General features: G+C 45.1%; 1 protein-coding gene across 2 annotated transcripts in view; it reads left to right on the top strand.

Annotated features, from left to right (window-relative positions):
* The window catches only part of ARHGEF2 (Rho/Rac guanine nucleotide exchange factor 2), a 575,049-nt gene that overhangs the window by 26,048 nt on the left and 524,117 nt on the right, over nucleotides 1–24,884 (top strand). The gene's annotated exons all lie outside the window — the stretch shown is intronic.

A 24,884-nucleotide genomic window follows, 5' to 3' on the forward strand; every position in this document is an offset into this window, starting at 1 on the left:
TCCTTAAAACCTTTGTCCGCCCACCCGATTTCTACATGGGTTGAACCATCAGCTTTCTGTCGGGGGTACTCCATGGGCTCTGTCAAAGGATAGTTTGCTCCCACTTTCTGAGTGAGTGCTCGTAGGCGGAGTAGGTGCATCACACCGGACGCTTTATGTAAAGAGAAGGGTTTGATGTCCTTTTTTCTGTCCACCACTGCCAGGGAAAACCTAGTGGTGATGAACGGAAGTATGAAAATAATGACCGCAGGGCTGGTGGCGGTCATTAAACATGGCAGCCTTCTATCCATCAGGGTGGTGGACATAATGTCCTCTGCAGCCCTGACAGACACAGCAAATACCCTCATAATATAAATCAGGCCCTTAATAGTAAGTGTCACTAACCACGTGAGCCCATTTTGTAGCAGCCTTCAATATTGAAAGATTGTGTTAATATTGTGCTTTGCAGGTAACATGTAGATCTCTGCAGTGGTAGTATAAATCACAGAGCTATTTTGCCTAATGGTTACTTGAGAACTGCAGGTTAAATGCAGATCTTCGTAAACAAAAGCATTAACCCTCTAAGGTATCTTACCAAACATAGACATCTGTCATGGTACATGTGATTCACTGCAACTGTTATATCAACCGTCCGAGCTACTTCATGGTTCAAATCTTTGAGAGGAGTTTACACACCGATCTCTCCAGCAAGTGCGTTAACCACATGAGTAACCATAACTTGAAAACTATCCAGCTGGATTCTTATCTCACTGTGTTATCTTCAACTGCAAGCATTGTCATTTTTTGAGTAAGGCAGAGTAGCTTTGCAAGCACTTTTTCATGTTGAACCCTCAACATGTGGGCTTTCAGGAGTAAATTCTAATTTCAGGCACTTGTCATGTGTGATGATCAAAGAGACTGACATTGGCTGCTGAGTGGGTAGTGGCTTGCAGGGGAGCGAAGGATGGAATGCATTACATTTTTTTGCTGGGCTTTAAAGTGCATGGACTATATAGGAACTGATTTCGTGTTGTGCATGATGAGTTGTGTAATTTTGATCTCGCACTTCTGTGTTGGCTGGGACGCGCTTATGCTTGTGGTGCAAGAAATAGAGTGAATGTTGCACACGTAGCCGTGTTTACAATCCTTGAGTGGGAATATATTCTATTTTTTGGGGGGGAACAGTCTCAGTCCACCTGGGCCTTTATTACTAAAAAGGGGCACTTTCCCTGTTTGCGCCATGAGGCACCTTCAGTTTCAAAAAGGGAAAGCGCGCCATAGTGAGGCTGCTCTGTAGTTGACAGTGCAGACGGCAACCTGCGGGCACTTTCCTGCGGGATTAGCAACCCCCTTGCAGGTGTGTGCAGTGAGTGATTTCATCGCCTCTAGGAGGAGGTCTAGGACGCCCTCCCGAGGGCCGCCCTCAGGGAGCGCACTAACCGTGTACCACCTTCTTGTGGCACACTTTGAGTTCCTCTCCTAAATACATTGCCTCTGTGCCCACATCGGGCAAAGCGATTCCCTCATTTGCATGTAGCCATGCCCAGATGCAAATGAGGGAACACCCTCTCACAATAGCATGGCCTACATGTGCACCAGCACTATCATTCGAGAATGGACCTCACGGGTGTCCGCAGCACCGTCTATAATACCAAAGTGTTCCAGGCGCACACATGGCACTTTCTGTAAATAAGACACTGGGCCCTGATGTTCTAACTTTTCTTCATGGCAATAGAATGCTTTTGTCGGTTAGTGTGATTTTGTGTGACATGTTTGAAAAAAACACGTCTTAACTTCCTAGTGCAGAGCTCCGTGTCACTCCATTCCAGTCATTATTTTAGTTACGACTCACTTCTGAAAGTTTTTAGATAGTAAAAGATTTTGAGCAGTACTCCAACTTCATGCCAAACTGCAGTAAACACAAAGTGCAGCAGCTGCTTTTTCTTTGGGTCACTCTGGTTGGCTAAGCACAATGAACCGCCAATGTATCTCTAAATTCCTCTTTTTATACTCTTCTGAGTCAGCCGGGAGAATTCAGGGTCGGTTTTTGTTCCTTTTCTTCAATTTTTAAAAGAATTAAAATAAAGGCGTCCAGCATTGAAACTGGTTTCGGTCTGCTTCCCTTTTGTCCTCTGGATACTCGATAGCTGTGGTTTATCCTCCAGCGACACCCCGTGTGACGGTGACATCACTGACCGCGTAACCGAAGCCGCAGGCGCGCCAGGTGAGCACGGGGCGGTCGTGGCTGCCTGGAGCTAGCATGGCTGCGACTCTGTTCATCAAACGACTTCAGCGTGTGTGGGAACCTGAAAGCAGGGCAGGCGTTCCTATTTTGAAAAACAGTTCCACATATAGGGCGGGGCAAGTGAATGTGCAAATGTCCACATTTCTGTCTCTTTATTTTTACTTTACACTAAAGATTTTTCACTGTGGAGAACCCCTTCCCTTAGACCAGGCTTCTCCAACGAGTAGCTCGTGAGCCACTGGTAGCTCTCCAGCTACCACTAAAGTGTTATCCTTTGCGCAGGCCAATCTACTAAATTAGAGGTATTTGATTGTTTTAATTAATATATTTATACCGAATTGAAAAGTGTGTATTCAAGACAAAATTGTGTGTACTTTTAGGACTTAAAGGCTGGTTTTTGGAGAAAAACAGTTGCATTTCCAATTGAAATTCCTCACTGATTTGGGAAACAATAACATTTCTGTTTCAGCTCTAAGATACCTTTCAGGGTGATTGTCTGTTTTTGTTATGTGATGCACCGTTATGGAGACATATTACTACCTTGGTACTTTGCAGCTATGGCTGTTTTGTATTTCCCATGAAGAGGCATTCCAAATTGCTAAAGCCTTTTTAGGTCGAGCATGGCAGCGCGCAAGCACTGCTTTTCTGACGTGTTTGTATGTATCTGGGCTTTTAACCACATCCACCTCACACCCATCACTACCACTCGTTTGTGGGCTTTTCCTTCAAAAATCATTTGATTACATTGGTAAATGGTTTACCTTTGTCCCTCCTTGGGGAGGTTTTGTTACCGCCTTGGCCATCGCCCCTGTTACATGGCTAATTGCACTTTTGTCAATAAGTTTGACAGGAAGCAAACTTCTTTTTTCCTTTTGTGTGTCTCTTCACGCTGACGCTCATGGTGGCCGTGGTGCTGTGAATCGGCTTGCTTATGTGAAACTGTTTTACTTTTAATTTTCAATTTATGTGGCAAGAAAAATTGGATTAGGAGTTTACAACGCTAGTAGCTCTAACTCGAGCAAATGCGAGACCCATTGCATTGCAAATGCTTGTTTACATTATTGCTGGCAACCCTGCTTGATGCACCGCTGTGATCACTTCTGATAATTGTGTGTGGATGGTCACTAATGTACTCTTGTGTGATGTAGTCACTATTACAAAACTAGTAATAGTCGGTCGGGATAAATTTCACTGGACATATGTAGCTATTAAAGGAAATGCTGGAGGCCTCTCCTTTTGACCACCAGCAAATCTGGTGTTGATCCAGTTCCCCTCCCATCTTGGAAGCTGAGTTAGTCCAGCCCTTCGTTGCACCTATTTCCGGACCATTTCCAAAGTGGCAAAGTGGCAGATTTTGGTTTATGAATGCTCACAAGCATACATACATGTTGCATTCATAAAACCTAGATGGTAAACCACGCCTGGTAGCATCCACTTCATTCCTCTTTCACAGAATTTACAGCTGAGGATTTCTCTGCAGTTGAGGAGGAGAGTCTCACATTGGTGAATCCATGTAGGAGTGCCTGGAATCCTGTGGTGAATTTCTCCCAGTTGTAAATTAAGAATCTTATTGTCTATAAACATATCTTTACTGCCAAAAAGCGTGCTGAAGCTACTGGTGCTTACATGCTCTTTCTACTCCGTTGAGGATTCAAGCTCATCTCACACAGTTGCGAAGCCATGCCTGTATTTCACTCTCTTTTGCTGGGACTCTGGCAAGCTATAGGTGTATCTCCAAGTATTCCAGGAATGGCGTTAAAATAGTAAATTAGCTTGTACCCAACTATTTGAGCACATTTCCGTGCCTCTCCCCTGAGTTTCATTGTACACATGGAAATGCTGCTAGTTCCAGGAGCCAGACATACCAGTGAGTGAGCCCCTACTATCAGGTGAATCTAACACTGTGCCACAGGAGAAGAAATGCATCCATTGTGCAAACCACACATTTCTTTCTGCCTGTGATGTATTTTAAATACATTGTGAATCAAACCTAAAAAAATTAAGGTTCTGGGTTGTCTATGTAGCACATGAACACAGGGTTGTCTGACTCCGATTTCTCGGTGCCAGAGTTCGGGCAACATTGCCCTTTCCTTTCTTGGGTCTTGCATTAACGAAGACTATTGGATTTTACTAAGCTTGTATTATTATGAATTTGTAGGGGCCTTCGGCTGCCCACTCCTTCCATTGCTCTGTTGTACCATTCACATTTTTCTTCCACCCAGTACAGCATACAGCACAGGGCAATAGGTTAGGCTTCCTAGGCCATTGGCTAAATTCACTGTAAGTGACAGCATTTTTTCCCCATTCACGAGGAGTCCATTCACACACAAAGTAGTTCCGTTCAGTGCCAAGGACTACTATGGCACTGTGTGCTTTTTCAAACAAAATAAGATATTTCTTTTAGATAACGTTGTTCTTTTTAGATCGAGGAAGGCGCTGCAGCCACCACTACAATATAGTGTTCCAAAACCACGACAAAACAAGCATTGACAAAGCCAAGTGGCGAGCTCCTAATGCCAGACCTAATGGCATAATCAATACTTGTATATTTTGATTTGGTCTTCCAGTTATCATCTGTAAAATAATAATCAATTACATCTAACAAATTTAAGGCTGCTCTCGCTTTTGTTTAGATGTGAGACCTCAGACACAGTAAAGCCATGTTCCAGCCTCCAATTACTTTATAACAAAACCAATGCGTAACTTGAAACATAATTTTCAATCTGTATTTAAAAATAGGTATGCTCCATTTCAATTAAATTAATTCCTGTAGCAAATAATATAACACATTACGTTTAAAAAATGAAATAACGAAATAAAATGACTCTCAGCAAACACAGAATACCGAAAGGATTGAGTAGCGTGACAGTACTTCTTATTCTGGTAGACTTAGTACAAAGTTTATTATAATCATTATTTTATTAAGCATACTCCTACTTCCACCAGGCATTGGACTCTACAGAGCTTGTCCCCATTGGAGTGGGTGGAGGGGGTGTTGGAGGAGGGCGGATGGGTTAGGGGGGATCAGTGAGTAATACCTCAGTGAAATTAGCTATAGGTGGGCGGCAAATTTTCTCCATCACACGAGGCAGATTTTCCTTGGCAAAATTTGCACGGGGACAACCACCTGTTGACTGTGAACTTTTTGTTAAGCATGTGGCACTTTTTATTTTCTGTGTAATAGCACTTAAATGATGCACAAAGATTTATGTGTTTACCTTTTTCTTATTTTAAATATAAAAACATTTTTGGTTTGATGTAACATTTTAATTACATGGTGTGACTGGGTGTTTCATAAAGCATGGATTGCACGTTGTACACATGTGAAATGGCATTTTATGTTTCAGCTTAAAGTGATGATTTTACATTGATGGGTCATTTTTATACATTACAGCTACCCCAGACTGAAGGTTTTCTGCCCGAAATCCATTGGTTGAATGTTCACATGGTTACCTAAGATAACGTGAATTCTAACGTGCAGGTGATTGATTAAGGCTTGGATGTATGTCTTCGACATCTAAAAGTTTGGAATCATGTTACCCCCATTAAAGAAAAATTGAATAAACAGGATAACTCTGGATTACTTGGATATAAACTGAATTCTGGAGGATTCGTGCGTGTAAGGCTGTGCGGCTTGGGTGGGTGCGTGACGACGCACCAATCGTTGTTGATTGTGAACTTTGACCATATCCTGTCATAGAGTTTCTACCGAGATGATATTACTTCTCATATGTGGATGATGGCCGGCCTTCAGTATTACAGGCAGGGGTGGATTGAGAATGCAGGCATTCGACCGGTGTTCGAGAACCACTATTTTTGATGGTGTGTGGGCTGGCTCGGGCCGCTACCACACACCCTAAAGGCCCAACAGCCCAGGCGAGGGTACCCTCGAACAGTCAGTGTGTCTGTAACCTGCTCTGCTGAACTCTTGCTGGCGGAATGAGCAGTAGGAGTGCTGCAGACTAGTCTACCCACCACCTTCTTTTCCATGACTGGTGGGCACTACCTCAAGTCCCTCCATCAAGGAGCCGCCCAATCACATGTCCCTGTCGAATGGCATAGGAAGGGTGCCCGGGCCCTGACACAAGAAAGAAACAACCACCTCACCCTGATCTCCTGGTTTGGCACTAAAGAAAATGCTATAATTGGGTGCAGTGGGTCCCTGAGGCTCTGGTACCATTGCACCTGCTGCACTATTCATAGCCGTGCCTCCTCAACAATGTATCCATAAAAATGGTTTCCCTGCCCTATAGTGGCCATAAAAAAATAGTCTTATGTTGTGATCATTTAACATATTTAAGAGTGGGTGGTTACCTTCCCCATGATTCCAGCAATTTGCATTGTGCAGTATATTAAAGTGTTTCCTTCCATCATTCCCGTAATACACCACTCCGCAGTCATTTGTGACATCATTTTCTGCCTTAGATTTAAGGCGCGGTCTATAGATATGGGTTTGCACACTCTGTCTGATTAATGCCCTTAGAGCGGCACTACAGCTAAAACGTCACAATAACCTTTGTTTTCTTCTGCAAATTTCCTGGAGTATTTTGCTTATGTTCAGCCAACTGCTATCCAGCAAGGCCCTGCACCCCCAACCCCATGTGGGAAGTTATACCACAGATGTGCATGGCCTTTGAATGCTTGCATCTAGTGGTTGGGAGCATGGCCTGGCCTCCAGTCAGACCCTGCAGCCAATCATGCATTGGGTGGCCAACCCTTGCTGTGCATAGCCTTTGGCCAGAGCCTGGGACCAAAGCTCAGTGGGTAGCCAACACCTATCTATGCAAAGCTGCAGGCTGTAAGTAGTAGGGGTTGGCCACTGGGCCTGTCTCAGGTGATGCCGGTGCCTAACTCACCACTGCAACCATCTCCCTCACTGCGCACAGCCTTCATCCATGTGTAGTGAGTGCGTAGATGCAGGGCCTAGCCTCCAGTCAGGAGCTACAACCAACCCCGCTGCAGGCTGCCAGTCCTCTGCTGCACATGGTCTTTGGCCATGGATAGCGGGGGTTTGGCCGCAGGGCCTGGCCTTCGGCCAGACCAGAGCCTGCATCCAACCCCATGTGGGCGACCAACACCCAATGAACCCTAATCCACCCAACTCACATTTTCATTTTACATGTTTACAGGTACTGCTCTACTCATGGGAGGCACCCCTGAAGCTTCACCTTCATAGTACTGTGGTACCTTGCAAAGCTTAGCAGGAGTACTGAATACTTCATGGGAAGGTCACACTGGGTACCGAGGGCATACTGGATTACTTGTGGCACAGAAAAAGAATGGGTTCCCCTGGGTCTCCCACCAGAGTACCGGGAGTCAGGGTGTCCTACCCTGCATCCTTATACCCTATGTTTTCACATTTTCAGGCCACGGGGACTGAGTCCCAGAGTCTTGTAATGGTAGTTGCAACATTTTCCTCTGGATTGCAACAAGCAAATCAGACAAAAAGCTAATTCGGCCAATCACAGGGGCCTATGTTTTGAATTTATTTTACTGTGGGTCTCCATCGAAAGTCCCACAGGACCAACCATTTAGATATAGTTAACTTTCTAAAACTTCCATGGCAACCTGAGCATCTCTTTAAATGTGTGTTCCTTGAAAACGGTTAAACAGATTTACACCAAATCGCAAAAGCACGCATCAAATAAAGCTCTAACTTTTTGACAAATTTGGTGTAATTTTGTTCAGCTGTTTTTTCGCATCAGAGAGCGAAGCTCCCCATGGTATTAACACTGGAAACCAAAAATTTGGAACACCTTCCCTTTTTTCTTGGCTCCAGCTTGGAGGATCAGATCAAAACGTTCCAGGAAGGAGCTGAAGTTTGTGAACTTTTTTTTTGGAAAGTTTTGCACAGATTTTTCAACAGTGCTAAAGTTATTAGCAGAACAAACTGTGCTTTTGCTATGGAAACTCTGACCCGACTGCAACTGTGTAATATATATAATATATAATTTAGGAATATGTTCAATAAGCGCATACTGTACCAGTCAATCTACTTTCTACAGCAGTCATTTTGCTAACCACCCCTGTAGGTTTTCTTTTGAGTTGCTGTAATCACTTGAATGCATAAACAAACTGTAAACTTTGCACTTGTATAGCACACTACTCATCCGTTAGGGTCTCAAGGCGCTGTACTCATACCACTATGGAACCCCTCCTGGCTTTTCCCTGTGAGGTGCCCTCCTGGGCACCCCCAGGGTGAAGCCAGGCATCCAAATGCTGTTGGGGCCGTTGTGGAGATTAAGCAAGCTATTGCCCAGAGTTGCAGAGTGAGACTCATTAATTAGATTAGGCATCGAGGCGAGAATTATCTGGTCTAAGGGAATTGAGCCCAAGACCTGCCTAAGCGGGACTTGAACCCTTGTCTTGAGCCAGATCTCTGCTTCAGGGTCTGCTGCTCTAACCATTGTGCCACACTTCTGCATACATTTATTTTTATATAAGACTAACTTGAAATACACATTGTATGCAAGTGTAATCACTTTAAATGTCACACTCAGGCGCCTTAGATGCTTTGCCCAGAATCACACCGTTTCAGTCAAGTGCAGAAGCCAGGCTGAGAACTAAGGTCTGTAGCGTGTAAAATTGGCATCTCAGCCGTTACACCACATATTTTACCTTGAGCAAGTTATTTGTATGGCAATGTAAAATGATTATGAGATTGTACTGAGTAACCTACCACTAGGACACTGAACTGAATACATGGAACGGCCAATTATGAACATAGGACTGAACCCAATAACCAGTAATTATTTGATTAACCACTATTATTGGATTCCGGAATTGCAAGCTACACCCTGTGTGTCACTCTGCCCCAGAACTACTGGACTTTCAGGCCATTTTCGCTGCTGATCCCAAAAATACACCTTGTAGTTCTCTGCTGAATCTCAGAACAATGTCTTATGATAGTGCCTGACATGTTAGACCCGACATTTTCATATAAATCCAGAAAGTCTCAAACAGTATTCAGCAATAACAGACATGCTTTCGGCACCTGGAAATATGATGCAATTACAGTGCTTTGACTTTGAACATCCTGGCGCTGAGTCAAAGTAATTCTAGATAACAGGCTTATGAGTAAAAGAGCGGAGAGCCGCCATTTACCCTGCGGTAAAAAACGAGTAATTTATTGGAGAGCATTAGCCTTGCATAGGATCTTTGCCAAATAGTTTCCCCCGCCTCTCCCACACCACAACCCCAAGCAGCCATTTACAATGAAGCTGTTACAGGGAAGGCTGGAATCTCTCAGGCCGTGTCAGTAAATGTTTCAGGATGTTATGTCATTTTAGCAGACCTGTGCACTGCCTGTGATTTGAGTTACACACAATAACAAGCAACCACTGTCAAAGCCAAAAGATCATGCATACGTATTGTCTTTGTCAATTATGTTTTTTAGCCATATCGTGGAGCATGGCTGAAAGTTTTAAAAAAATGAGTGAAATGGCCAGTGCTGCCTGCGTTATAGCGCTTTTGTATTGCTAAGAGGAGAGGAACTGGGGCGGGAGGAAACGCAACAGGAGGTGAGGAGGCAAAATCGAGGGCAGGTGGATGTAAAGGAACAAATGCTATGAAACGGCCAGCGTTGTTCACGTCATACGGTTTTTTGTGCGTTGACCAACAAGGACACAAATGGGAGGGAGAAGTCAGGGCAACAACGGATGTTTGGAGAGCTAGTGGGGTGGGCCATGCAACACAGACAAAGAATGGAGGGAGATGTGGGGGCAAGCCAACACGGACAACAGACGGAGGGAGGTTGAGGGTAAATCAAACGGTTAAGAAACAGAAGTAGGGAGGATTGGGGCAAGCCAACATGGTCACAGCAAGGAGGTAGAGTGGAAGGGCAAGCCAACACGGACAACAGAAAGATGGGGGGGGGGGGAAGCAGATGGAGAGGGTCGGAACATGGAGTGAGAGAAATGCATGAGGGAGCCGGCTGAAAAAGATGCTCTCACATATAGTGCTTAAATTCAAAGAAAAAAATAACGCTTAAACATTGAGCAGTGGAAGGACACAACTACTTCACCCATGCTCCAGGGGAGGAACATACCCACAGAGAGGAAGGAAACCTAAGGCAGCTAGACAATAAGAAGCAAGCAAATGAGCGTGACAGTGTAGTCAACCAATGGTAAACAATAGATGAATTGTAAGGCAACTAAAAGGAAACCAAAGGCCTCAAAGGGACTGTGCTATCGGTCAGAGTGCCGATTTTATGCTAGCCTGACTTTTCACCGTAAAACATAGTGGTTGTTGCAGTGCAGAATTTGTATGGAAGCTTCATGACAGTTTTGTGTCTAATCTGCCTAATACAGTCTAGAAGGCTCATCATTCTAAGCCCCTAAAATTCAGGTAACCCGAAAGGCCTTAAGACCCTTGCCATGTATAATACCTGTGTTTTTTATTAGCTAGGTGCTAATTGCATTCTGGAACTTATCGTTTTGTTTTTAACATTGTTATGTAATATGCTGTTAGCTAAAAGGGCAGGACTGGATGAAGGTGTGACACATGAGAAAGGGCCACTTGGAAGCTTTGGTGAACAAATGAACAACCTGCAAGCCAACCAACAGCTCGTAAATTCATGTGTATAAGTCTGAGGCACTGCTGGAAAATTGGGTGTATAGCAGAGACCTGAAGCTTAACTGACTACTGATGGAGGGCAATTGCACTGTTAAACAAACATGCTTGTTCACAGTTTCCACAAGCGTTTGCAAAGCCTTTGTGACTTTTTGACTTTGCAATTATTTTTTACCAATACTGTGCTGCATCAGCAAAGAGCGAAATGCCTTTTTGCTGATGCTGTACAGCACTCGCAAAACAAAAAGAAAAAAGATGCAATGACGCGCCATGTGCATAACTGCATTTGCTCCATGAGGCACCAACATTCAGTAGGTGAACAAACATAACATATGCATGCATCACTATGCATTTTCACGACTACTGAATAACTCGGTGGCAATTATATTTACGCTTTTATTTAGCAATCCAACATGGAGGTCGTTGCTAGGCGCAGTATATAATGAAAAAATGTTCACTTGCACTTTGAGTCAGAGTGGCCAGGAAGCAAATGGCTGCAGCTGGGCCCTCCTAAACATTTTTAATTTAAAAAAAGCATGTTAAGGACCTCAGGAGGTGGGGGGAGCAAGGAAGGATCGGGTGGAGAGAGTGTGTGGAGCTAAGCAATAGATAGTGGGTGATGGGAGCCCCTGGTGATCTTTAGGCAATTGGGGGGATTAACTAACACGTATTGGCAAAGATAATAGGTCTCACCTATACAAACGTTATTGACTTTGGCAATGTGTTTTTGCCATGTTGTACAACAGTGTGGCTGTTGTTCAGCATGGCTAAAAGTTAGTGGTGTAGTCTCACAGAGTGGAGCAGGGGAGCACTGTTGTAGAGTGGATTTGTTGGAGTACAGTGCTGTGGAGTAGGGGGAGTAGAGTGTCGTAGAGGGAAGTAGAGTTTAGTGGTTCAGTGGCATAGTGTCATAGGGTGCAGTGTTGTGGAGTGGTGTAGATTGGGGTGGAATAGGGTGGAATGAGGCAGTGAGCTGGGTTGGATTGTAGTAGTGGGGTGAATTGGATTGGGGTAGTGTGGGGTGGCTTGACTGGACTTGGGTGGATTGAAGTTGGTTGAATTGAAATGCAGTGAGATGGGTTGGATTGGGGTGTTTGGACTGGGGTGGATTAGATTAGTTTGGGGGTGTGGATTGAATTGGAGTGATAGGACTGGGGTAGCGTGGATTGGATTGGGGTGGTGTGGATTGGATTGGAGTTGGGTGGTTTTGAGTGAGGTGAATTAGAGTGGATGGATTGGCGTGGAGTGGATTGGATTTATTGTACTGGAGGAGGTGGATTGGATTTATTGATCTGGAGTCGGGTGTATTGGACTAGAGTGGTGTGCATTGAATTGGAGTGGTGTGGATTAGACTGGAGTGGGTTGGATCAAACTGGAGTGGGGTTGACTGAACTGGGTTGGTTTGATTGGGTAGAGTGGGGTGGATTGGAGCAGAATTAATCGGAGTTGAGTGCAGTAAATTGGAGTGAAGTGGGGTGGATTGGAGTGGAGTCAGGTAAATTCAACTGGGGTGGGCTGGATGGTGTGGACTTGGGTGGACTGGATTTGAGTGGGCTGGATTAGATTGGGGTGGTTTGGTTTGGGACGGAATTGGATAGGGTAGATTAGATTGGGGTGGATTGGAGTGGGGTGACTTAGATTGAGTGGGGTGGATTACATGGGGTGGACTGGAGTCTGTGGCATGGACTGAGGTGGAATTGAGTGGGGCAGATTGGATTGGAATGGGGTGGGGTAGATTTGATTGGAGTGGGGTGGGCTGGATTGGAATGGGTGGATTGGACTGGAATGAGTTGGAATGGATTTGAGTGGGTGGGTTGGAGTGGGGAGGGTTGGATTTGAATGGGGTGAGTTGGATTAGAATGGGGTGAGTTGGATTAGAGTGGGGTGGATTGGACTGGAGTGGGGTGAATTGGACAGGGGTGGGGTGGATTGGATTGGTGCAGGGTGGATTGTGGGGGATTGTATTGGAGTGGAGTGAGGTGAGTGTACTGGATTGGTGTGAGGTGGATTGGATTGGAGTGGGATAGGGTGGATTGGGGTGGGTTGGATTGGTGTGGGGTGGATTGGAGTGGGTGGTGAATTGGGATGTAGTGGGGTGGACTGGATTGGGGTGAGGTGGATTGGATTGGAGAGGGGTAGATTGGTCTGGAGTGAGGCAGATTGTTTTGGGGTGGTGCAGATTGGAGTGAGGCAGATTGTTTTAGATTGTCCTGGGGCGGATTGCTTTGGATTGCAGTGGGGCAGATTGCTTTAGATTGCAGTGGGGCAGATTGTTTTTGTGGAGTGGGGCAGATTGTTTTGGATTGGAGGGGGGCTGAATGTTTAGGATTGGAGTCAGGTAGATTGGAGTCGGGCAGATTTTTTTTGGATTGGAGTGGGGCAGATTGGACTGCTGCAGATTGTTTTGGATTGGAGTGGGGCAGATTGGAATGGGATTGATTGTTCTAGATTGGATTTGGGGAGTGGGGCAGATTGTTTTGGACTGAAGTGGTGAAGATTGTTTTTAAAGGCGTGCAGCTGAATGTTTTGGATTGGAGTGGGGCAGATTGCTTTGGATTGGAGTGGGGCAGATTTGTTTGGATTGGAGTGGGGCATATTATTTTAGATTGGGGTGGGGTAGATTGTTTTGGATTGAAGTGGTACAGATTGTTTTGGACTGGAGTGGGGCAGATTCTTTTGGATTGAAGTGGGGCAAATTAGAGTGGGACAGTTTATTTTAGATTGGAGTGGGGGTAGATTGTTTTTGATTGAAGTGGGGCAGATTGTTTTTAATGGAGTGGGGTAGATGGTTTTGGATTGGAGTGGGGCAGATTGTTTTGGATTGGAGTGGGGCAAATTAGAGTGGGATAGATTATTTTAGATTGGTGTGGGACAGATTGTTTTGGATTGGAGTGGGGCAGACTGGAGAGGATTTGGATGGGCAGATTGGAGTGGGGCAGATTTGAGTGCAGTGGTTTGGGAGGGTTGGAGTGTGGTGGATTGGGGTGAGAGGTTTGGATTGGAGTGCAGTGGATTGGATTGCTCTGAGGTGGATTGGATTGGGCTAGGGTGGATTGGATTTAGTGGGGTAAATTGGATTGAGTGGGGTGGATTGGTGTGGGTGAGGTGGGGTGGATTGGCCTGGATTGAAGTGGGGCAGATTAGATTGGACTGGAGTGGATTGGGGTGTACTGCACAATTATGTTAAAGCATAATTTTGGAAATTACACATAAGAAAGAAGCAATGTTGCTTTCAAATATTTAGGACAAGATGATCCTCATCTTTCAGAACGTGAGTGCAAAGTGACAAATAAAAGACTTGGCAAAATACAAGAAACGTAGAAATTTTGTTTGTCTACTGGCCATGTTTTTGCCAGTCACAAGCCTTCTGTTTGTTGGGCCCTAGAAGTTAAAAAGAAGTACCTTAAGCATGTCGGGAACAGCCGATGGACACTGATTGTTGAATTAATCAGTGACAGTCCCTGCTCTGCAGACAGTAACTGAAATTATGCTAGGCCTCCGGTGACCAATTAAGAGACTGTATAGAGGAGTGTCATGGAAGCCAACAAATGGTAAGGAACGTGCAGGCTGTAAGGCCACTGTAAGATTAGAATGGTCTCAAAGACCCAGTGCATGCACTGTCTAGACAAGACCTAAAAATGAGAAAGGAATGTTGGTAAGCGGGAAGTGGCAACATAGAGCATGTGGGGTGGGTGCAGGCATTTTACAGAAAACCAGCATATAAGGGAGAGAGGAAGTGAAGGGAGAAGGAGCAATATGGAGCACCAGGGAGCGTATTTGTGGAGGAAAAAACGCGCACTAGGGAGAGAGCTATTAAACAAGTGCAACCTCATGGTGTACTGAAGACCAGGACAAAGAAACAAATAGTTCTCTAAATATGAGCTGTGAAAGGATACCAGTCAGCCAGTCTAAAGGATGATATAAGGGATATGCTGCAGGGGAGAGACAAATACAAGAAGAGGAAGGCAAGTCATTGAATAAGAAACAAACAAATGAGGGATTATTAAAGTTAACGGATGGTAAGCAATTGGCGGCCCACTGTAACTTATTAGCATGCCCCACAAGAGGCTTTCACCTACCAAATAAAAGGTGTCTGTAGGCGAAACCTAAAACGTAGGTGTACAGGCCAGCAGTGGCAGCTGCCACTGAATGGTAGGGGCGGGCAGGGTGATACATTTTTTTTATTTAAAAAAAAACACTGACCTGCTCCGTCTGGAGGTGGGTTTGTTTCTGCTGTCCTCATCCTGAGCAGTCTCCTCCTCTTCCGAAAAGCACAGAGGCATCCGCACTCGCCTCAGCCAATCACAACGCTGCTGTCACCTCCATGACAGCAACATAATGATTGGTGTGAGCGGCCTGGTCCAGCGCTCACACAGGGAGTGGGACCTAGTGCACTTTCTCCTCCTGGCTGTGCAATACAGCCGGGTGGAGAAATGCTACGTGTGCATGCCTTTTTGGCCAGCCCAACATGGCCGGCCAAGCAGACATGTATTATATTGTAATAGTATTTATATAGCGCTTACTACCCCTGACGAGGCTCGAAGCGCTTTTCGGTGAGTAGCACACTACTCTGGAACCATGTGCACTTATGATGCACATACCACTTCTCCTCCAGACCCGTCCAGCCCTAACCTGGCTCCAGATAAAAATAAAATGATAATAACATTCCGTTATTGTCTTTTTATATTTCCTTCTCCTGAAAGCAGTGGGGCGACGCTCCTCGTCGTAGCGGAAGAACCGCCGCTGAGGCCAGTTCTGGAGTGTAACAAAGGACTCATGCATGCCAGATCCACTGCTGAACAAAGGATGCTGCAGCCGCTGTCAAAAACACAACACATACAGGTCAGTCCAGGGTCTCAAAACAACACTCATTGAAGAAAAATTCACTGCTAAACGCAGCACCTGCGGGTAGAGCCACTGCGGCACAACCACTTGCCTTGCCAGACCCTAAGCTCAACAAACCACATGCACTGGTCAGTCTCAGAGCTGTAGAAACCACTCCACATCTCGTCGCAAATCGTTTGTGCCGCGTGCAGGCCACAGACGACCTGCTCTGCAGGTAGATGAAAGCAACAGCTAGACAAAACACTTGTGCAGTCCAAACTAACTGCTGGAAAGCCACATCTGAAGGCGAACAGACCACTCGCTTAATCTAAACCTAATACTGTACAAAGCACTTGTGCAGGCCAGGCCCAGCGCTGCACAAACACTCGTTGACATGGTCGAGTTGGGAGCCAGGATTCTTGCCTCACTCTGGCAGCAAGCAGCCTGGCTAACCCAAGGCATCAGAGGGAGGCGGTCTCTGGCATGCCCTGAACCTTGCGCAATCTCACGTTTTCCTCTGCTTCAGACTGAGCAGTCAGGCGCCTGCCATTGTTTGGGCAACACTGGGGACCAGGAAGTAGCTTGTTGTAGACGTGGACCACATGCATCAAATCATGTATCACTCTGACGCCCAGTAGCAAACTGCGCCAGGCGGCCCATGTCTCCTGGAACACTTCGGCCTCTCACTTGCCAACACATTTTTCAGCCCGTTCCGTGTACACTAAATCTTGCCAAAATAGTTGCACAATCTTAAGTGTGTGCGAGAGAGAACATTTAAGGTGGGGGTTGAAGATTGTCATTACCTGTTGTAGGTTCTTGCAGAATCATAACTGCATATAGATGGGATCATATTTTCCGTGCCACAATCTCTAAATCTCATGATCTTATTTCTGAACATGTTCTGCTTTCACAATTTTTTTCACTGTGAGACTGATACTTAATTTTGATTTAACTTCTGAACATACACGTACAATCTGCTAACTTCAAATTTGTGAAAATAATATGACATGAATGATGACGTTTGAACCCAGCTGAGACGTACAACATTTATGAACAGATGTCTACCAGTTAAATCTCAGAGTAGCAACCAATTTGTGCTGCTTGTAAACCCTAAGCACTGCTGGGTAAAGTTAATGTGCAGGCCACACCCAGTGCAGGACACAAAGAACTTTTGAAAATACAAGATATAGTCATTGCTGGATACAATACTTGTGCAAATTAGAGCCACAGATGAAGAACCTACCCATGAAGACTATATCTACTGCAGGACAAGTCAAGTGTGCAGACAGACCAAACTGATGGTGAGGTAGCCACTCGTGCAGGCCTTGTTAACAGCCGTACTCTCCTGGTTGAGTCGTAAGATCTATTGGGGGGGCGGGGGGAGGCTCGACCACTTATTGTTCCAAGAATAAGGCACATCCGAATAGACAGAAGTTCCTTCTCTTCTAAGAGACCAAACAGTGCTATCTGCTTCCCATTGACCTAGGTCTTCCTCCATCAATGACCGTCATTCGAAAAAACACTGAAACCTGCCTTTTCAGTCTGATTTAGCTATCTGTTTGTTCTTTCTTAAAAACGCCCTAGTGCTGGGATCCACCAGTTGGAGTGGTTGTCACACTTTCTAAAATCATTATTTATTCTTTCATATCCAGTGGTAGACAAGCCACATGCACTGCTGGACACATCTGTGGTGAAGCCAAATCCGGTGCTGCACAAATCACTGCTGTTAGGTCATCAATATGATGGACAAACCATTATAGATGCCAGATCAGAGGTGGCAAAAGTTATCTGTATAGAGAAGCCACAAACCACCGAAGCAGGCCAACCCATCCAAGCATGCCACAGCCATTGCTCCACAGATAACCATTTTATGCCCGATGTACTGCTAGAAAAAGATTATTCATTCAAGCAGAGTCGTGTTTGGGGCAGTGTGTCTGTGCAGCCGTTCTGCGCTTGGACTTGGTGGGGGCACTGACCTCGGGGGCGGCGCTGTGTTTAGCAATAACTTACATTTAAAAGCACCTGCTGCAGAGTTCCTTGTGCATCCAGCTTTCAAGCAGCAATAAAAATGTTAAGATAACTCTTGTGAATAATGTTCCTGATAGGGAGAGGGGTGGAGTTTTGTCTAGGGCTTTTGACTCCCTATAAAGTAGCTTAGAGGGTTAATATGCCTACTGAAAAGAACAGAACTATATTTTATGTGGATTAGTAAAGCCAGCCTTGAACTGCGCTTTAAAACAAATGAATGTATGTGAGAAATGGGGTACAGAGAGATGAGGGGCACTTTTGTGGGTGGTAGTGAGGGAATCCGAGGACAAGGTTATGAGGAGAGCACCAAAAAAGATTGTCATCCTGGGCACCACCAACAATAAAGCCAGCCCTGCACAGAAGCTAAACAAAAGCTCAAAAAATTACCTGTGAAGACCAGAACAGCTGAATAGACCATCTGCTCAGCCTGGCCAAATCCACTGGTGAACAAATCACTCTTGCAGGAAGGAAATATCCACAGCTGAATAATCACCCATGCCAGCTAGATCCACTGCTGAGGAACGTGTACTGATCAGATCTACTGGTGGTAAAAAAAAATAAAAAAATACATTGCTGGACAAACCACTAATGCAAACCAGATCCACAGCTGAACAGACCATCTATGCAAATCAGATCCAGCTGCTAAGCAAACCTCTCATGTGATGAATGCTTGCAAATAGTCTATCCAGTGACAAACATTTGAGTTGCATTCTAACCCATTGGTTTTTGTTCACTGTGCTTCCCTGTGTTTTTTTTTTTTTTACTTTACTTTACCATTCAAACATAAGTGATGGTCAATTAGAGATGTTAAACAGAAAATGAAAAAATAAAGCACATGAGCATTTAAAACCAGTGCTTAATTTGTAAATTAAGAGGTGCCGGTGCTCAAAGCCCTTCTCTTAAATACGAGGCTGCTGTAATTAAATCTGCCAGCACTGAATACTGAGGCAGCGTAATTCTGAAGCCATCTCGGGCCTCTTCAATCCATTTACGGCCACCCCTGCCCCTTCAGCTCATCCTGCAACTTTCTACTTTCTCCCTTTATGACGCTTTTTAGTTTTTCCTTCTTCCGTCTTTCACATATATGTCTTGTGCTCGCAGCAAATGCTTGAGGCATAAGAATAAGCCTGGCCCTCACAAATAAGTGCCGGTGCTCAGCACCAGAAACAACAAGCACAAATTAAGCACTGTTTAAAACTATAGCAAATGGCCCACTAGCACTTTATCCCAGGGCACGGACTCCAGGCCGTTGTGTTGTACATGACTTGAGTCATGAGTTCCCATGGAGAGCATAGCTTTAGTGACAGTGTTTGAGTGTGACAGCCCTCAAATGCATTCTTGGTTTGATAGGTGGGTCTGGGGGCCTTGAGTCAGATCTGCTATGTCTTTTTTTCTCATCACTCTCATTTATCTAAGAGGTCTTAATAAGTTCATTTTTCCTATTGGGATCTTAAATATATATAGTGACCAGTTCACCAAAAAAGTAGTAAATCTGCAGTCATAGAAGTACTCCTTAAATGGGTAAAAATGTACTACTTATTATAATTCACAAACATGATCAGTAATAAGCTTTGGGAAGTGGCACCAGTCTCGAGTTTCTAAGCATATGAATGGCAAACACCCAAAAATAATGGGATGAATGCGTGCAAATAGTCTAACTTGTGGCAAACATTTGAGTTGCATTCTAACCCACTATCTTTTGTTCACTGTGCCACTCTAGACAGTGGCCCATTCGATACAAATTGGAACCAAAAGAAACCACATGAGCCTTCATCATCTCACACCTCCATACTGCAGCCCACTTCCTTTTTAGTTGGGAAATTTGAGGTTCATACACCCAGAATCATCTCATGGAGGAAGCTCCACCCCTGGACCAGGAGAATGAATGAGAGCACAAACAGCAGCAATCTTCTGCATCTACACAATGGGAGGAAGGCACTGCCCTGCAGCAGATCACTGACATGCACCAGCGTCTTCTCTCTTCATGAGGTCGAAACGTCAAAGATTATGTTTTGAACTGATATTAGTAATTGAACAGAATTACAAACTTTCACTTTCACAGTTTGTTTTGCACATTTGTATGTGTATTTATTTACACCTGTGCTTTTCTTTTCTTCACTTAAGCTCTGCCTTATCTCCACCATTTCTCACTGTCGACAGCACCCTGCTGAAGAAAGTTGTAAAGATATACCAATCTGGTTATATGATGCAAATGCCTACACTTTATCCATTTTATAGCTTTGTCATGGTTATTGATGTTTGTCTGATGCAGTATTTCTGGATGCTTATGATCACACTGAAATCGCTGAACTGATGTCTCACAAGAAGGTAATTGTGCTTGACTCCTAGAGAAGGTATCATATTATAAACCTACGTCACGTCACACCACACCACAGGGCAAACCAAAAAACACACGTGACCACTGATGCACAAGCACTTGTTTTGACCTTTTCCACCATTGCACAAACGGTCGTTGACATGGTTGAGCTTGGAACCAGGAGTCTTGCCTTACTCTGGTAGCAAGCAGCCTGGCTAATCCAAGGCATCAGAGGGAGGAGGTCTCTGGCATCCTCTGCACTCTAGCACAATGTGGCTTTTTAGTCTCCTTCAGATTGTAAAAATGTAAATTTTGCACTTGTATAGCGCACTACTCACCCGTTAGGGTCTCAAGGCGCTGTACTCATACCGCTATGGAACCCCTCCTGGCTTTTCCCTGTGAGGTGCCACTCCTGCGCCAGGCATCCAAGCGCTGTTGGGGCCATTGTGGAGATTAAGCAAGCTATTGCCCAGAGTTGCAGAGTGGGACCCATTAATTAGATTAGGCACCGAGGCGAGAATTATCTGGTCCAAGAGAATTGAGCCCAAGACCTGCCGAAGCGGGACTTGAACCCTGGTCTTGAGCCAGATCTCTGCTTCAGGGTCTGCCGCTCTAACCATTGTGCCACACTTCTCCACATTGTGAGTGGTCAGGCGCCTGCCATTGTTAAGGGGCAACATTGGTGATGGAGAAGTTGCTATTTGTAGAAATAGTCTACATGCGTCAAATAATGTATTACTCTGATGTCCATTGGTCACCTATGGCAAGCGGTCTATATGCCCTGTATCATGTTGCTGTCTTCTCACTGGGCCAAAAACCTCTGAGCTTTATATTTACACTAAATATGACCAATGGCTGCTTAATATCTAGGTTGAGAAGTGGTGTGTTTTTTGGGGGAGGGGGATGGGGCTTTTTTAACCTATTCCATTTTTTGACTTGGAGTCTTTGATGGCCACGTGTTCCCGGTTCAGATCGTATCAAGGAATCTTATTGCACATTTCTATTTTGTATGCTTCTCTTATTTTGGAAAACTCTGTAATCGTTGAGTAAAACAATGCTGGAATGAACCTTTTATGCACACTTTTTTTGTGCACGGTGTGTTACAAACCACATTTGGAGGTCTTGGTTTGAGGAATGGAGGCAGCCCCCTCAAAATACACAAAGTGCGGGATCAGGCGACCCCCCCCCCAAGATCACACTGCCTGCGTGGTGAACAAGGTGAGTCCTGACTCTTTCCACAGTGCAAACTCTTGCAGCATTGTTTGCGTACATATGGGCTTGCACCAATTCCTGCCACAATTCACAAAGTTACACAAAGTACTGCAGGGCAGGCATATGGGAGACTCTCAAAGGCGCACACACAGGCCTATGACAAGACAGTCCCACGCAGGTTCATGTATAGCCGCATCTATTGCTATGAGGCGTAGACTCCAGCAAAAGCTGAAACAGCAGTTCTGACTGGGCAACGGTCACGCCTGCCATTATCAAGTTTTTGAGTATTGATTCAGGAGTTGTTAAACTTGACTTCCGGCTTGGTCACGTGACTAGCTGTGAGTGTTTGAACGGTCTGCACCTTCCTACCTCTGTTTATGTGACTCAAGTCGAAATCAAGGAAGGGCTTCTTAGGTTGCCTAGGGATGGGAAGGCTCCATTTTAGGGTTGAGCGCATAAGCGATCTGTCCCTGTTGTAATCTCTCTTTGGGCTTTTAACCACGCCTGTTGCTTTCATTGGTTCGTGGGCTTGCCTTTTAAAATCCACTTGATTTAATTAGTGAAAGGCATGCATACATAATGCCTTTTCTTGTGTTTAGCCCTCCTTGAGCGCACTGGCCAACTACTGAAAACATACGAGGCTCCATGTTTTCAGCATGGTTTCCGGGCTACTTTATCTTTTTATTTTCCATGCAGGGCGATCGTGCTGGGTTTTATGTAGCGCAATTGTTTTTTAGTTTTTCAATTTCAGCGCGATCACGCTGCATTTTACATAGCGCGACCGTGCTTGGTTTTTTTTCATTCAATTTGTGTGGCAAGAAAAGTCCAGTAAGGAGTTTACAATGCTAATAGCTCTAACTCGAGCAAATGCGAGACCGGTTGTATTGCAAATGCTTGTTAATTAAGCCCCGACTGCTCCTTTCCTCTGGGGTGTTAGAAGTAGGTTTAATGTACTTTGTTGCTCTTGACTTGTAAGCAGGGTTTTAAAGGGCCTGGTCTCAGACTGTAGTAATTTAAAACGGACATTGAAATAGGTCCTGTTCAGGCCCTGTATTTATGCCCTTATTTTTTCAAGTGAAAACATGAATCGATTTCTTAACAATGTGTAAAAAATGTTGACGTAACTTGTCATTCCCTTTCACGTTTTACTTAATCTTGCATTCCTTAATAGTGTTTGCTTTTTACAGGAGGTTGTCTTATCTTTTTTTAGGCAGAATATTACTCTTCTCTAGTGCATAATTTGGATTGAGTTCAATCCAGGTGTTCACATCGGAGCACAATTGTGTATTGGCTGAAGGCAGTGGGGGTTTCTCTCAGTGCCTATCAGTGGGGCAATTAGGTGTTGGAATACGTGATCATCCAATCCTTGGCCTCTCTACAAAGCACACCAAGCAATGGTCATGCATGGCCCTTGCAATGCTTGTCTATACAAATGTGAGGGTAGGGTGGCCCTCTACACAATTTTTTATTGTATAGTTTTAAGCAATGCCCTTAGTTATATTGGCCCTGTCCCTTTCAGGGACCCCCTACTTTTTTCATCCCACATAAAGCCCTGCTTGTAAGCTGCTGTAGTAGCAACAAGGAGGCAGCTGAGGTAAAGGGTAGTAGACAAGTGAGGCATAATGTTTTTTTTCATTTATTTTTGTTCATTTGTTGTTAATGCACCTTTTCCATCATGTGGGACGGAATCTACAAAGATATTTATGAGTAGGGAATTGAGACTACAGGAGCACTCTTTTACATACTTTTTATGCCTTTCGGGGTCACCCCAAAATGTCTAGCTCCCTATTAGTAAAAGTGCAAGGAGGGCAGAGTCCTTTCTCTTTGGACCCCCTGTAAATAATCCTTGCATATTCTCATTTTATTCCCATTCTATTTATTTTAGGGCCAGTTCACAAAGGCATGTAAGAGAACCTAAAATAATACTTAATGAGTACTCTTTTCCATAGTGTTACAAGTAGATGTTAATCGGCCCCTGAGGTTTGTGTACAACACTTGCCACCTTTGTTTTTTGGTTCCTAGGAAAGCTAAACACAAAAGCTATTGTTAAGCTTACATAAGGGTGTTCATTTTATTAGCCTGAAATAAGGAAGAAAGAGCTGATTTGACCTAGCTGGGATCTGAATCGCTAACCAGCAGGTTGCTTGTGGAATCTTGGAACAGGCACACCAACCCACTGAGCTACCTTTGTAACATAGGGGGTTATTCTAACTTTGGAGGAGTGTTAATCCGTCCCAAAAGTGACGGTAAAGTGACGGATATACCACCAGCCGTATTACGAGTTCCATAGGATATAATGGACTCGTAATACGGCTGGTGGTAAATCCGTCACTTTTCCGTCACTTTTGGGACGGATTAACACCTCCTCCAAAGTTAGAATAACCCCCATAGTGTTTATGTCTGCAGTCACGATGGGAGGATACTAGAAGCCCGCAGTTTCCTTGTGGAAGGAAGGCATCCCTGGTGCAGGCTCATCACGCAGGGCGGGGTCTGTTCAGAGGTGCGCTTGTTTGCGCTGATGGAGGGAGATAATCCAGGGTTTACCGGGTGCCTGCAGCCCCAGACGCTGCCTTTCTCCATTGACACGTTTGTCCTAGCACTGGCAGGTGGATCGCTAACCTTTCGCATCACCCCTTTGGTGGCAGGCAGCAGCCACTGCTCGTGGCAGGGCAGACATGCCATGGTAAGTAAGCCGTACCTTTCCAAGTTTTCAGTGTGGCCCTTTTGCGACCCGACGCCACCTTGAGGAGTGCACTCTTTGTCTGGCTGTGTTGGGGCTTATATACTGGTATAAGGTAAAATGTTGGCCACACTTGCAGAATGTGATGAGTCTCCTATATCTCACAGATATTCATTCACACTGGGTGAAATGGAGGACCCGCGAAGCATGGAGTGGCCTTTAAAGCATTGCACACCCCTGCTCCAGAGGGACTGTGCAACGCTTCTGCCCACAGACCCGGGTGATATAACTGATGAACAACTGCAGGACAGTATGGTCTGTGCATGTACTGAAGGTGACACTGCTCCCCGGTAGTTCAGCCCTATTCACCTAGTACGATTGATTCTGCGCCAATCACTTGACTCTGTGATATACGATTTTGCATGGAATCTCGATTCCAGACATTCCAGAACCAACTTCAAAACCCCTGCACAAGGGGGAAACTGCGCCCTAGAAAACGCCTAATCACTACTGCAAGGATGGATTCAAGGCCTTCTGACGCATTTGAGACACAGTGACGGGTGTGTTCCCGCAGAGCCAGTGGTGTTGGTCCACTACACCCTCTGGGAGACAACAGAGGGATGCACCTGCTGTTGGGAGGGGCCCTGGAGGGTTTCCCATATCTTCTGTGGACTGGCCCTGCAAGCTTGTGGCCTTCAAAAACCAGAAGCAATGGACTCCTGCTTACCCACAAGTGGCTGAGAATCCATAGGGCCAGGTGATTTCAAGCAGAGCAGTCACTCTGCCCTGGACATCTTAGGGACACTGCTGAGAACGATCCCTGGCCTTGAAGAAGTGCCAGCTGCGCAGAGAGGGGGCAGGTCCTGAGGGAGAAAGAACAGTAGAAAGCAATGCTCCATAGAAGCAACATTTTAGAGGCCTGGAGAAATACACGCTCCCAGTGACTACATCTGGCCACCAGGACCGCACAACACAAATATTGTTGAAACTGGCCTGGGCCACTGTGGCCGAAGAACACAGAATAGTCA

Source organism: Pleurodeles waltl, chromosome 12 (assembly GCF_031143425.1).
Source record: "Pleurodeles waltl isolate 20211129_DDA chromosome 12, aPleWal1.hap1.20221129, whole genome shotgun sequence".
NCBI lineage: Eukaryota > Metazoa > Chordata > Amphibia > Caudata > Salamandridae > Pleurodeles > Pleurodeles waltl.